This window comes from Prinia subflava, chromosome 1 (assembly GCF_021018805.1).
Source record: "Prinia subflava isolate CZ2003 ecotype Zambia chromosome 1, Cam_Psub_1.2, whole genome shotgun sequence".
In the NCBI taxonomy this organism is placed as follows: Eukaryota; Metazoa; Chordata; class Aves; order Passeriformes; family Cisticolidae; genus Prinia; species Prinia subflava.
In genome coordinates, this window is record NC_086247.1 from 23,226,295 (window position 1) to 23,241,895 (window position 15,601).

General features: G+C 40.9%; 1 long non-coding RNA gene across 5 annotated transcripts in view; it reads right to left on the bottom strand.

Moving 5' to 3' along the window:
* The window catches only part of LOC134547118 (uncharacterized), a 202,162-nt gene that overhangs the window by 128,495 nt on the left and 58,066 nt on the right, over positions 1-15,601 (bottom strand). For 3 of the 5 annotated variants that reach the window (XR_010079386.1, XR_010079388.1, XR_010079383.1), the window contains exon 2: positions 7,622-7,710. This is a non-coding gene — a long non-coding RNA (uncharacterized LOC134547118). Of the gene's footprint in view, positions 1-228; positions 333-7,621; positions 7,711-15,601 lie in introns of all 5 variants that reach the window. The other 2 variants (XR_010079382.1, XR_010079387.1) reach the window with 1 other exon arrangement.

Consider the following 15,601-nt stretch of genomic DNA (forward strand, 5'->3'; position numbering starts at 1 on the left):
ACATCTAATTCCTATCCCAAAGAAGAAGCTGAATAAAGTCATTTAAAAGATAGCACAGAACCCAAGGAATTAAACTAATGTTTTGCAAATATTTCCCTCATTACTCACTTGTTTACTGTGATTCTTAACCTAGTTTTCCATGACTGTGCTTACCCTGTCTGTCCTATCTGTCCATCAGATTACCCTAATTGTATTTGGCAGACAGTAGACATCTTAGAGGATACTCACACATATTTGCTGGAAATCTGAAATGTCTGATGGAAACAGGAGAGGAACTCAGCTGTTGTTCAATCTGTTTGGCAGCAGCTGACCAGTCCACAGCCACATGTTCTCTAGAAAATTAATATGGATGTGTCTCTGATCATCACACACAGTGTCTTGCTCAACAGCACAAAAAACATAAGAGCTTAGAGTACTGTGGAGGGGGAATAACCACAGGCAGAATTGACTGTGCTGTTGCAGAGGTAGACTGGCAGTATGGATAGTGCTCAGGAGGGCAGGAATAGAGGACAACAAGCCTAGATTCTGCTGCTCAGGGAGTACAAAAATTTGCACAAAAATTTCTTTCCTCAGATCAGGCTTCCTCCAGTGCTCAGGCTCCTCATCCTCTCATCATTGAAGGCCTCAACTTCCACACCTGCTTCCCCAGGAAAAATTTTGCTTGGGAACTGCCAGAAGTCTAGTATGCTGCTTGCACCAGGAGAGAGAACACTTGGCAGCCTTAGCTCAGCTCGGATATCTCAGACTGTGATATGTCTGGATCACAACAGCTCCTGGGACTAAATCCTCCAAGTCACTCCCACACTTGAGCTCCTTCCACGGCAGTGAAGTGCATCTCCTCCAAGCCCCTGGCCTGTTCCTCCAAAATTTCTCTTCCTTTAATTGGTCTTGGCTAAGGAATGAGTACAAATAAATCCATTGGTATCACAAGTTAATGCTCACCATCTTAATGCACCAAATCTTTATATGACTAAACTTAAACTCTCAGAGATACAATGTAAAGCTAGTCAACATCCATAAATCCAGCAGTTATAATGAAAATAATGTACTAGAGAAAGAGATTTAACCACATACAGAATAGCTGAAAGTAATTCATGCTGTCTACCCAACTACCTGCCAGCGAGGTTGTAATTCAGCTGACAGTGTTCTCAACAGATGTTGTCTGACTGTCAAAAAAAATAAAATGTCTGGGTTCATTTCCAATATAGAAATGGAATGGAAATAAATATGAAATATTTTGCCATCTGTTACATTGCTGAGTCACTAGAGAATATTATCCCCAAATGTGCATACTTCTAGATTAATTGGTCTATAGCTGTCTGGCAACTAGAATTAAAAAAAAATCTCCAAGGCACTGATTCCACCACATTACAGAAGATATATGGAGATGACTGCTGCAAAGAGAAATATTAACCCAAGCACTAAGAAAAGGCCGCAAGAAATCCTTGAAGATACTGTGCTGTCTTATTATACATTAATTAATTTGCAGATTTTTACAATGAGTCTCCTGAGGGCCTGTAAATATTGTGTCTTCAACCAAACCATTTAATGCTGAACTTGATGCACAGCCTGTGCTTGCAGGGATCTCTGTGTGCTGCACAGCAGGGTGGGATAGGGGGTGGAGAAAGGAGAAAGAGGGATTTCTCCCCAAGGAGAAAGAGGGATTTCTTGGGGTGAGACTTTGTGTTTATGTGCTGTTTGAATGCAAGCCCCTAGTGGGAGCAGCATAAGGCTCCAGGCCGTATGAAGTCTCAGGAGCTGCAGATCATGCCAAGATCCAGCCATAATTCATCCACTTCAAGCGGCTGCCATGGTACCCAGAGGATCACTAAGCCTCCTCTCCTCTGTGCCATTTCTTTTGCAGGGTGTTAATCACCACGCCTTGTCTCACCAGGATGTACATGCCTGGCACTCTTGAGGTGCCTTCCAGTGCACAAGATCTCAAATCACAGTTGCAGAGGAAAGTCACAGCAGCCTAGGAGGGCTGGGAAGGCCAGGCAGGCTCCTTTGTGTGTCCTGCCTGTGTGAGGCTGGAGGCACCTCCATGATTTCTCTGCTAGTTGACAATTCCCCCTCAGCAGGGAAGTCTTTACCTGATGGACATCTGCAGACAAAACACCTTGTTTATGAACCAGTCAGGTGGCAAGAAAGGATCAGGATCACCTGCTCAAGGGTTGCATCACCTCCTCAAAGCACAGCAAATCTCCCCAATCTTTTTCAGGAGATAATGGATACTTTTCAACACCAGCTTAGCATAAAAGAAACTGTAACCTCTCAGCTGGATCTCCACTAGACAGAATATCAGTCCTCTTGCAACTCAGGCAAACCCAGTCAAGAGGTATTTGCCCATATGCTGCTTCTCAAGGGGCACTTTCTCAAGCCAAGCATTAGGCCAAGGTTACCATTGTGATACTGCAATGGAAATCAAGGGCCTTCATCAAGTCTGTCTCAAACCATGCCCACTATTTAAATATCTCTGCTTTACCCCATTCAAATGAAGACGTGTTTGGCAGAGAAAAGCAACCTTATGGCACAGTAGAACCGACTCTTTAGAAACTCTCTTTTCTACTTCATAATACTATTTCCACATGATCATATTCTTATTGCTAATTGCTAAATTACACCCATCATCCACTGCAGGAAAAGTCAGAAAGAGCAAGTGAGCCGGGACTTTGACTCACACCCAGACAGCCTCTGGGGTGAGGACAGTTACAGCCCAGCTTATCCCTGTGAGAAAAATGAACTACCAACCAGGATGTACCAGAAATACAGCACAAGAACACACTCCTCTAAGGCCCTGGGCAGTTTCAGATTACTTTGAAATCAAAGGGAAATGTGAATGCTAAAATCATCTGAGCTCATACCTGTAGTTGAGATAATCTCTGTGAAGACTCTACACTTTCATAGTCAAAAAGGTAAAAACCTACCACTCTTCTCAAATCCAGCAATGTGAAGGGTGGTTAAGAACTGCAAACCATCCTATACATTTTTTGAAAGTGATGTGGCATTTAATACCTTAAAACCAAAGTTTGAGAACCAGCCTTTTTGCAATGACATTTTATGAGTTGTATTTTGATGAAGTGAACTCATTAAAAGAAAATGGATTTGTTGACTTTTTTTCTGCTCTAATATTGATTAACACTAGTGAAAAATTTAAAAGGTTCTAATCATTCAATTTTAAAATGAGGCAGATAAAGGCATCTGTTCAGATACCAGTAACCTTAAGTATTCATAGTGATAAGAGAGTCTTGAGACCAGGCACCAGAGGCAGAAAATATAGACAAGAACTTGGCCTATTCTATTTACTTGAAGCACATGGTCTCACTGAATTCAACAGAAAGAACAGAAAAAAAGCCCGAAGACAGAAAAAAAGATGTGGTCAAAAACAATCTACATAGGTTACACAAGGAATCAATAACATTAAACAGCAGTAAAAGGCAGTACTACACCAAGGGAAAGGGGGTAAGATGGGGGAGAAGAGCAAGTCTTAATGAATAAACCCAGTAAATCAGGCCAACTACCCAGAAAGTAAAGATAGCTCAGACAAAATTTCCAAGGTGTTTTTAGAAAAATGTTACAACAAAGAGAAATAATTTGAAGGAAGTAGAGACAGCAGCATGGGGAGACTAAGAGAAAAAGAAGCAAAGGATCCATCAGAAAAGCAAAGGTCTGTAAAGATTCAACAGGAATGATAGTGTAGAGAATAGTCCATATGCACTGAGCTTCTGGAAGAGAAGACTCAGTCAAGTTTAAGACATTTATTTCACATGAGCATCATCATCCCAAAAGTCATCATTTGCATGTTTGATATGTCTTGGAATTGAAGTAAATCTTTCTTTGACCAGGTCATAAGCATATTGTTCAACAGCAAGAACTCCATTCATCATACTTATCAGGCCAGGTTTGCCTTTTGTCACATGACCAATGTTGTAGCTCTCATGCCCACCCTTCCCCACAATCTGAAGCAAAAATAGATCAAGATTCTCAGTTTCCCTAAGGTGCTCATGATTGCTATTCTGCATAGTGTCTTCTCACAGAAGGTTGGTTCATTATTACCTCATCCTACTGCAAAGAGAGCTTCTTCAAGGATCTGTTTCCTCCCTCTCCACCATGAAGTTCCTAACCTCTTCTCCATCTTTGAGGTCCATATGGTCATCACTTCCCACAGGATATCCAGGCAGTTTCGTACAACCATGGCTGTCACCTCTTCCAGCACTTTCTGTCGAGACAAGACTGTGCCATGTCCCACTCCCCCTGCCCAGCATCAAGTCTTAATCACTTTGCCATCAGGAAAGTGTTAAAAGATAATGCTTGCCCTAAGCAAAGAGCTGTAGCTATGCAGAAAGAAGTAATTACTTTATAACAGGGTATGTGAAGGAAGCACTTTTTACAAATCAGAAAATTTAGCAAAACGAGTTAACTGCAAAAGCTAACCGCTGGCTATCTGAGTAGACAATCTTACAGCGCATGTGCAGAAAACAGAGGTGAAAAGTCCAAGCCTGAGGAAGACTTCTGAGCCTTCATCAAAAACGACCACTGGGAGGCTGATGACCACCTCGTACAGAAACCGTGCGTGTGCTACAAGGGCTTACATAATAATGTAATTAGAAACTATGTTGCAATATGAAGGTTAGGAAAGTATAATGTGCACATTAAGCAAAAAAGTATAAAAGCTAGTACTGTGCAAAGAATGGGTGAGTTTGTGGTGGAACTATCCCCCTCACTCCCGGTGTCGAATAAACAAATACCTGCTCTATAGGCCTTATATTATGGAGTACTGTTTTCTTGCCTAGTTTTTGGGCATCAGTATCTAAAACAGAGCTTTAAGGTTTGAGATTTTTTTTCCCCTTAAATTGCAGATGTCCAGGGCAGGGTCTCTGTCCCTGGGTAGCAAATATTGTCTTTTCCTGCAAATTAACTCTCAGAATACACCAGGTAAGTAAGGTACCCTGTGGGTAGCTACTTACCTGTGTGTGCACAGCTGAAAGATCCAGGATGAGTCACTTCACTCAGAGGATATCTCTTAGAGTTGAATAACTTATTGTATAGGCTTTGCAAAGATAAGTGAGTGCACTGGAGGGTTGGATTGTGGGATTTTTTTTTTTTCTGATAATAATATTGAGAGTTATGATAGCTTTCCTCTCCTGGCCTTTTTTCTTTTCTGAAACTTTTCTTCATGGGATTTCATTTGCCACATGCAGGCATGCATGCAGTGCACAGGACAGGCTTAAGTGTTCTGTTTGCGATACTGGTGATGATTTTCTTCCTGTCTTGTAGAAAGGGAAACATCTGAACTTGCTCCAGTCACAATATGTCACTCTCTTTTTACACTCTCCCCAAAGCATCACTGCAGTCATCGCTGGGTATTTGCCCTGTGGCCCAGTCCAGGATAACTGCTCTTATTTTCCTGCCTCCTCATATCAAATATTCTGGGAGTGGACATGGCAGCTTTCCAGTGTTTACAGACTGTGCCTGTGTGCTGTTTCTGCCTGCTAGTGTCAGCTTGACTCTCCCCAGCCTGGATATGTACAAGCCAACAGAACAAGAACAAGAACTTCACTAGAACAAGAACTTTAAAAAATGCAGTGACATTTTATCCACTGCAAGAGAGAGATGTGGCATGATAACATACCACAATGTGCTGGAACCAAAGGTTTTTTAAAATTAATCTAGACAATGCTCTGACCTGATCTAGCAGTGACAACAGTCCTGTTTTCACCAGGCAGTTCCCATCAACATCACTTTCAGTGGTGTTCTCATAATTTTAAACTGGACACTTGAGGGAAAAGGACAGCCCTGAGGTGGCTTTCAGTCACTGATAGGGAATCCATCTTTCCAGTTGAGTTTTTCTCCTTTATTAATTCCTGTAGCTTGCATCAAAGACACGTCTGTCTGGCACTCTGATACTGAACTTGCTGGGGAGAAGTTCTTGACAGACCCCTAAATTTCAGTGTTTGTGTCTTCCCAGTTTGGGCAAGATCAAGTTCAGGGTGTTCTGGTTTTGGGTTTTTTTCAAATAAAGAATAGAATAGAACAAAACAGAACTTGAATGTTCAGCTGGGAAATGCAGATCAATGAACCATGTCATAGATTATTACACAATATATGAGATGGTTAAAATAAACATGTACTAAACAGGCAAAATACTTAAAAACAAAATAAGACTGGAAGTTACACTTCCTTTTTAAATGTATTCCCCTAGGAAAGTCAGTACTCATGCCAATTTAGAATGCTTACTTAATACTGGATGTTTTTTCTCCACGAATAATGAATGTTTCTATAAGTTGAACAAGCAAAGGTGTACTTAAAAATGGGATAAGAGAGAAGGCTTAGCTACTAATGCCACAATGAAAGTCTCCCACTCTAATGTGTGTGAATGAAATCTCCACATGCTTGATTTCTAGGCTTTGTTTTGGCAAATATGGTCAGCATGAAAGAGGAGAGAAAAAAGAGGAGAAAGACTTTAAGGGGGAAAAAAAGTAGAGTAGGTCTGTGCAGCTTGTTTTACTCTGCTGCTGGTGAAATAAAAATTTGTTTCCAAATAGCCCAACAGCTCCCAATAGCCCTGACTGGCTATTACTCCACTGCTCTGGCAAGTTGCTAATGGCTTTGCATTTTCTTTTATTGTCATCAAGAGTGTCTAAAGTTCATTAAGAACTACAGGAATAGCCTCCACGCTTTTCAAACTAGATTTGGAAATATATGCAAAAGGGATCAGTGATTATAGGCTTTGTTAATTCTATGGCAGCCCATCACAATCATTGGAAGAGTGAATAAAAAAAATAGACACTTGGGAAGCTGTGAAAAGTTGTTAAGTAGATATAATAAACCACTGTGAAAATGGAACATAATATCACTTATTTGGTAACTGTTGTATTTAAAAGTCCTATCAAGACCAAAAATAAACTAAAAAGATAACCTTTTCCATAGCTATAAACTGAAAGAAAACCTCCTATTCCTATGAAATTAAAATCAAATACTTGCACCCATTCACACACTTTTAACTGACCATAAAGATCTAACATTGGCAACGTTTACTTATAAGAGCTTATAAGACACAATCCTTTTCCTAAAGGGGAAAGAATGCATGCTGAAAACCCAGAGGACAGCTCAGGGAGCTGCTCACAGAGAGATTAGATACCACATAAAAATATTACATTAACTCAAACTTGGGACAGCAGTAGAAAATATGGCCATTGAGGTTTTATTTTTCTTCTATTACTTCTCAGCAAGCAATATGTTTTTAAAGAGTCAGGAATGTACTGAAACATTTAATTCAGATTCTCAGAATTTAAAGCCTTTACATGTAGCAGTCTTGATACCTTCCACTCATTTTTCCTTATCTGTGAGTATTATTTATAACCAGATATTGAACTAGATGCTCCTGCTTCAAATGCATGAAATGCTAATTGAAATTAGGGTGAACCCCAGTGAAGACTACTGCTTCAGAAATGGAAAAGTAGACCAGACAAGAAAGAAATATAACCAAGAAAACAATCCCCTAGTTCTTTAGGGTCAGAGACAGCACCTGGCCTATCTTTAAGAGCTGATGTGGATTTCTGCAACTTGTAATCTTTTGCTACCCCTGGGAAAGCGCCTGAAAAATATCAGATCTACTCACCTGGTCAGTATGGGCTGGCTTACTGACAGGCACTGTTCTTCTACAGATAGTCCAATTCACTTAACTGACCATTTTACTTTCATCTGAGCCTGCAAAGAAGAGAGTACAGCTTAGTAACAAATGAAGAGTTGGCTGGGGACAGAAACAGGAAACAGGCACAAGAGCATATGGTTGTGCAATGCTTCTCCTGCCATCAATCTGGCCACCTACCACTGTCCCCTCACCCCAAAAGCCAGTTTTCACTCCTTGCCTTTGCATTTCTCAGTGGTCCCACAACCCTCAGTGCTATTGCACAGTAGAAGGAAAGGGAAGTGAGTGCCCCAATGTTCTAAGGGGAAATTTCCCTAGAGTTACTAGAGGAGAAGACAGTGTTCACAAACACTGGTGACCAACACTGCACACATTGCAGGATCGGACCAAAGGGACAAAACACCTCTTGAACGGAATGTGAGCAGATACCAGGGGCTTAGGCTGTGGCTGATTGAACTGAACAAAGCCTGGGAGGTGAGAACATGGCCATTACTACAATAAGTCTACATGTTTTGATCTATACTATAAGGATGAGCATTATCAGGAGTAGCGATCAGGGCACACACATTCCCCTGGAGATTAATCACTGTTTGGAAAGAGCTCAGGGACAGACGGCCTTAGGGCATTAACCCCAAATGGTCATTAATCCCCCAAAATGTCATCTACTCATGCCTTTGTCACTATTAAAAGGTAAATAAAAAAACTTTGGAAGGAAAAGGGACAGACTGAAAACCAGTATTTTCTTCTTCCTTCCTGTGCAGCCGTTCAGATGTGTGCAACAAGTCAAATCAATCAAATTTTCAAGTATTGAAATATCCAACTTTACTGGGACAGAAACAGCTCTCTCTTTTCCTTCTCTTCACTTAAGAATAAAAGTGCATATAGTGCCTAGAAGAAACTGAGGAGAAGAGATAGGCTGAGATACAGTGCTGGGCTTTAAGCTGGCATATTTTATCTATTAAAAGGCCACGTCAATCTGACCACTGTGATCAGTTTTTGAGATTCAAAATAGAAAAAATGATCTTCATACTAAGTGCAACTAACTCCCAAGATATCTGTATACACATAAAGTGAAATAATTAGACCTTGAATGAAAAATCTTGACAGTACAAAGAAAGACCATGATCTAATATCAGAACAAAGTTAACAGATGTCATTAAGTGAGACAATTAGCTGATGACGGAAGGTCGCACCCAGTTTACTTTTCACAGTTGACAGATCAAAGTTATTCGTTCAGTTTGAGCAAAGACTCAATACAGTTACCCTAGGAAAATCCTTTCACATAACATTAAGTCTCTCTCTGTCTTGGGTTTCTTAGACACGAATTGTCAGGAAAAATACCAGTGAAATAATACAGAGCAAGGGCAACCAGCTCAAATCGTAATGAATGGAAATTCCCTCAGTAGTAGGTAAAAATAAATGTGCAATTGTATCCAGTGGCCTTTAAACTCATGTGAATCACATGCCTGAGATATTATAAACCTGACTCTAGCAGGAGTTATGCAGCTGTGAATTGGGAGAAACCATTAAGCCACATCCTGATACAGATCCAGCCCCCAGGTCCCCTCTGATGCCAATTCTCACTGTCCACCCTCACCCACATTCCCCTCCCTGCCCCAACCCCTGCCCAGCCATCACTCTAACCCAATTATCTAGTGCTTGGCCAGGAAGGACCAACCCCTTTGCAAGTGACTATGGGCTGGGTGCCACTGGGGGTCTTAAGGGGTAGTGAAACAAGGTGACAGGTGGCACAGGGAGAAGCACAGCTGCCTTTCCTCTTGTCAAGCCCCAGCCTGGTGCCCAGAGACCACTCTGGGCTCTGGTGGTCTCAACAGGTCCCCTCAAGTCGCTCTCCACCCGTGTCAGCAGAGTAGCACAGCATCACCACCAGCACTGGGGACACACCATTGCTCAGCAAGGCATCACACCCCTCACGCCCGGGTGGGCATCCAGCATGGCTAATGCATGCTGAAACAGCAACTTGGGTTGCCATAATTCCTTTTTTAGCATTAGATTTTTACATAGTATCTGTCCAAGTTTCAGATAGTTGCTGTTAGTGTTGGGTTTTGTTCCTGGTTTTTCTTGTTTGTTTTCCAGAACTGGCAGAAAAGGGACTATTTAAAACTCAGATTTTAAACCTAACCTACTTCATACCTTTTCTGCTAAAAATTGTGATTAATTTTACATTGGTTTTCACTTAGAGAGAGACTGAACTTTTGCACAGGCAGTTCTGAAATCTAGAGTGAAAAAACACACAGGAAATATCCTCACCTTCAGTAAATTCACTTCAGTCCAGCTGTGCATCCACCACTTGTCCATTTACTTAATTACACCATCATATATTATGCAATATGTTATTATGTTTATTTTCTTTTATCCATTCAGTCTACAGGCTTGATTGGGTTGGTTTAAAAATTATGAGCCTTTATCTCAATGCTACCCACTTTGTAGTCAAGCTTTTAATAATGTACATGCCCCCATATAAAGAAAAAGGAAATAATAGCCTTCAAATAAGTCACAGAACAGGTATTAAAAACATGCTCATACCCTAATAAATAAAGAAAAATAACACATTTATACTGCAATACATATATTCATAAACTCAGTGTCGTAGAGTTTCAATAGGCTGCAATTCAAATATTCTACAAACCCTATGTCAGCTAAAGTTACCATTTGAATGCAGAGAGACTAACATTAAAGAATGTTTTAAAATGCAGAAAGATTATGCTGGCCACTGCCCTGTGCAAACTGGGGGATTTGTTGCCTGCCAAACCTGCTGCAGGATGAGAATCAAGATATTCAGACCCTGACAGAGAAGAATGATTGCTTCATTGTGTGAAGGTATTTCTGTTACACGAAGCACACCAGCAGGGTTCTTCATCAGAGAAGCGCACAGTGGATTATAAAATCTCTTAACTCTGTGGTCCTCAGGAATTTCAGCAGTTATCAAAGTCAGAGGACCAAAGAAACTGGTGTCTAATGGAGAAAAGAAAGGAAGGATTTAACCTTTGTCCTGAAGGTGATAAAATAGCATCACATGGCTGAAAATCAGTCTAGCTTCAGCCATGTGATGCAGTTGACACCATTACTTTTGTGAAAGTTAGAGGATGGCATGAGTAGTTGAAAGGTCATATTTGAAAGACTTTCTAAACACACCATCAGAATACTGGCTGGAAGATTCTGTGAGGCCTTATTATGCAGCTACAAGTCAGGACATATTTGTTCCTTTTTGCACTGAAAGCCCTTGTAACATTCCCAAAAGCAGCAGGCAGACAACAGGAACTATAGCACACAATTGAGACATTTGCTTGTGGTACAGGTAACATATCGAATCTTACCTCTCATTGCACAGAGCCCATCTCCACCTGTCTCAGCACTTCTACCATGCCAGTTACAGCAGCATTTAGGTGGAATTTTCTGTGGACTTAATTGGCAGAAGACCATTTCTAGAGGTATCACTGAAGACATGGACCAAATTCTCTGCACTATGTTGGTGTTGTTGTTGGGAGAGCATAAATATGTATTTGTGTGCTTCAATCTTCTTTTGAGAGAACACATGCTCCCTAAAGCAGCAGGAGCTCTGTCACTACTGTGGGTTCAAACAGACAGACTTCACCTGTGGAGTTGGTAACTGTTCTTTATTTCCTCTTCTCAAGATTGTTCTGCTCTTATCTTCCATGATCCAGTCCACCATGTCCTGCTTTGCTCCCAGTGGTTTCATGACTAAGACTTCTTCTAGTTCTTCCCCTACCCAACTAGCCAATCCATCCATGTCTATCTTGGCAAACCCAGATCCTCACTACTCAGTCATAAGTGCTAACAAAGGCCATCTTCTACACCTTCTCTTGTAGTATCCTCATCAACTTGTAAACATGTGCCTTTTTCCTGATAATTCTCTCTCTCCTGAATTTTCATCTTCCCCTGTATAACTCTGTAAATTACTCTGGCTCAGACAATTAGCCTGCTTAGCTTTCTGCTGAGATCCATGTGATCAGAACTCATTTCCTAAACTTTCCTTCTGAAGTTTTCCTGGTCTCCCATCATCACTGGAAACACCAAGAATTTTTTCACAATCTATCCCACCACCTTTAGAGACACCAGCTCTTAAGAAATAGATGATACAGCTGTCTTTCAACTCTTACAGAATAAACAGTGAGCTTCTTTTTAAACTGACTTCTCACATTTATCACAGACACTTGGACAGATCCAAAAATTTTCTCAATGGTTTCATGATCCTATTCCTGCATGCTGACTCATTTAGCATCAGATGAGAGTTCAAAATCCAAGAACATAAACTGCAATAAGTATCTTTAAAGGGGCACAACATAAATTTCTTGCACACTCTTTAGGATATTTCCCCAAGTGTCTCTAAAGGGGGATGGGCAGATATCCTGAGCTGAACAGCCTTAAGCAAAAAAATTTCACAAGAGTAAGCTGCCAGCTTGGAGCAGCACTGAACTTCTGCATTCCCCTTAATCCAGAGTAACCTTCTTGAAAGCAGATGAGTGATTCCAGTAAAACTTTTCCCAATTTGCCCATACAAGTAAGAAGACTGCAAGATAGGTCCAGATCAATTTATTCTGCAAAACACCTTGAAAAAGCCCAGAAGCATACGGAGGCCAGAAACTACCCCATTTTGTGCTTTGAAATGATCCTTTTGTTCCCCAGAAATCTCAGATCTAATCAGTCATGAAGAATGAAAGAAGCTAAATTTACACTCAGCCTTCTTCTGTCTATTTAAAAAAGAGGTACAAAGCTGCAGGAGCAGTACAACATTTCTGTGCCTGTGACCAGACCTAGGAAAGGATCTCATGTGCAGCTATGAGTACAGTTCATTGCCTTGCCCCAAGGTAGCTTAAAGGTGCCTATTAAGTAATTCCAGCAATGACAAGCAGCCCCTGATTGCTTTTCAGATAATTTTACGGACACACTGCTGGCTAGGGAGCTATTAAACCACAGGCCACCCAGGCCTTGCTGGATAGTATCAATTTTTCATAATTGTCTGTCACTCTGGCTCATCTCTTCATCCTGGATGATTTAGATTTTAGCTGTGCATCAGGCTCCACACCCCTGCTCTGGGCATGGCACTCCGTGCCTGCTTCCCAGCTGCCTGCAGCTCTCACCATCACAGCACACACTGTCAGACTGTCCCTGCCTTAGCCGTCCTGTTTAGTTCTGAGGCATGTAAATATCTCTTCAGTCTATTTATGAAGGGCATGCTTCACAAAGGGCTCAACCTTCCCATCACAAGGTTTTAGAACAGCATGCTTCACAAAGGGCTCAACCTTCCCATCACAAGGTTTTAGAACAGGAGGCTAACCCCAAATCATTTCCAAACAAACATCCTCTTTCCCCTATTTTATTGCCAAGTCTGTTGTTTTCTGATGAAATTTTGAAGAGGAGGAATGTGTAACACATCCCAGAACACATCTCTGTGCTCAAAAGAAAGAGAGAGAGCTATTAACCAGAGTAGTGAATTAAAACTAATAAACACATCATTGTACCCAACATTTATGGAAAGGATTCCTGTTGGAGGAAAAATCAGTGGCCAGTTCAACACATATTCTTCTTTTTTTACAGAAAAATTATACTCTTGAGGGTATCAAAAGCCACTTTTTATAGCCAGGTTCTAAATATCTGAAACGTAAGATGTATTACGGGAACTTATAATATTAACTATATTTAGTGGGCATTTTATTATCCATACAAGCCATGCTATTAAAGAAAATATTTCTTTTCTAAGCTATGTGTGTGTGCGTCTGTGTGTGTGTGCACGCACATATATGCATGCATACATGTGTCTGCTCTTGAAGAATTTCACATGATCAGCAAAAGAGCTTTGTGTTTTATTTTTAAATGAATATAAATGCTCAAAAGATCTTACACTAGATGCAAAAGAAAGAAGAAATGGACAAAGCATTTGTGACTGCGAGCAGCCAAAAGAGTTCGCAATCTGCATACCAGCAAGAATTGGTCATATACCATACATAATAAAGTTATTGGTAGTTTTTGCCCACGCACCAAGAAAATGTTTCAAAGCTCTGTGTCTCTTCAGACTTCTAATTCAGGAAATAGTTAGGAGTGGTTTTCATACAAAAAAGCAAGTAGATATTTTCACATTTTAAATGAGAGGGACAAAAACACAAGAATAAAAGTAATGCTTCTGTTTGAGCACATTTCCCTCTGTGACAGTCTGCACTGAACAAAATAACAGCCTGGGTCTGCAGGCACTAGAGGGCTGGGAAATGCTAAAAGTGCAGTCACCAGAAAGTAGAGATGACATCTCTCCAGCAATATGACATGTGAGGTGGTGAAAGGGGTATGTCCAGCCACACCCTCCAACACAGATGCTGAAAGGTTTACTCAAAATTCCTGGTCAATATCACTGGGAAGTGAGCTCTGCTTTCCTTTTTTTCCTCTTTTACCAGTAACCTGGGAGGTTAGCTATGCAAAGGTAGCTCTCAGAGCCATCTCAGGCTCATTCAACAGCAGCAAGAAGGGAGCATGGAATGAAACTGTCGCCACAGAAGTGGTCACCATCTATATATCCATTTACCGTGCACCCAGACCCAGGTGCTGGGGAGCAAAGAAATTTGTCAATAATTTGCCAGTAATTGCTGTTTTCAACCAGTTGAATTTATACCACAGAGAGAGGCCTTAAAAGTTGAAAACTGTAGATCTGGCATCACACTCAATCTCAAAAGATAATGAATTTTTTTTTTCCTTTTTTTTTTTTTTTTTTTTTTTTTCTTTTTTTTCTTTTTTCTTTCTTTATTTTTTTTTCTGAGCCCAAAATGTAGTTGTTATCTCTTTAAAGGAGGGTGGCAAGCCATATCTCTTGTATACTTACCTACTTTGTGTAAACCCTCATGTTGCTTTATCTTACCAGGGGATCTGTTGCACAACCACCACTCACAAAAGGAATCACAAGGTCATGAAAATCTTATGATCTGTCTGTGGTGAAATTTCAACCAGCAACAATGAAAGTCTCTTCAGGGCGATCACACTGACCTGATTTCTTACAGAGGTTTCAGCAAAGCTCTGTTCTGAAAGGACAGAAACACATATCTGGTAACACCACCACCACACAGACCAACCTAAGCTGATCTGGTGAGCCCTCCTCATACGTTCAGCCAGCCTCAAAACCTAGTGTCTTACAGGTTGAGCCATGTAAGAAGAGAAGCTGGTGCTGGACTTAGTGAGTCCTGTACACCAAGGAAGAGCTGTTTACCAGAGGATGGTCAGGGTGCACCACAGAGACAGCTTTCAGCTTTTCTTACAGGTCTTCTTTTACTCATCAGCTTATCCTGGAAGTCCTCTCTTTTCTGCCATTTCCAGTTCAGGAAACTGAACAGGCTGTGTGCACTTCCTTCTTCTCCCTCTTATGGCAGTTTCTGACTGGTCCTTACACACCCACATTGCTGGCTGCAGCTCTTCTGCCACGGGCATTCGAACTGCTCAGCCTAGCAGTTGCCTTTGTCCCAGAAAACAAACAAAGCAAAAAACAACTGTCCTGTAGCTATCAGAAATGGAGGGCCAAAGTTAAATCTGTCTTTCATAACAAGACTTAATTCAATTCATTGCTGTATTTAATGTGAGACTGAACATATATTATGGCTTAGAGGGAACATCAGCTATATCTCAGACAGAATAGTCCTTGGATATAAAGGTAAATGTCCTGAGGGCGAGGTGGGCAAGTAGAGATGGGTTTATTATTCAGACTTTTTGAGCTTGCAATTATGGGCTAGAAATCTCATGAAAACATGATTTATTGGAAGATTTCTAATATTTCCTGCTTCTGCTGGGGCTGGAAGTACCACAAGAACTACATTTCTGTGGTATTTTGGTATTTCCACTTGTGGTCTCAGCTGGAACTAAGAAGGGAAGAGGCACACACACTTGGAAATGGTGGGGGTTTGGTTGTCTGCCTTTTTTTAGAATCACAGGAAA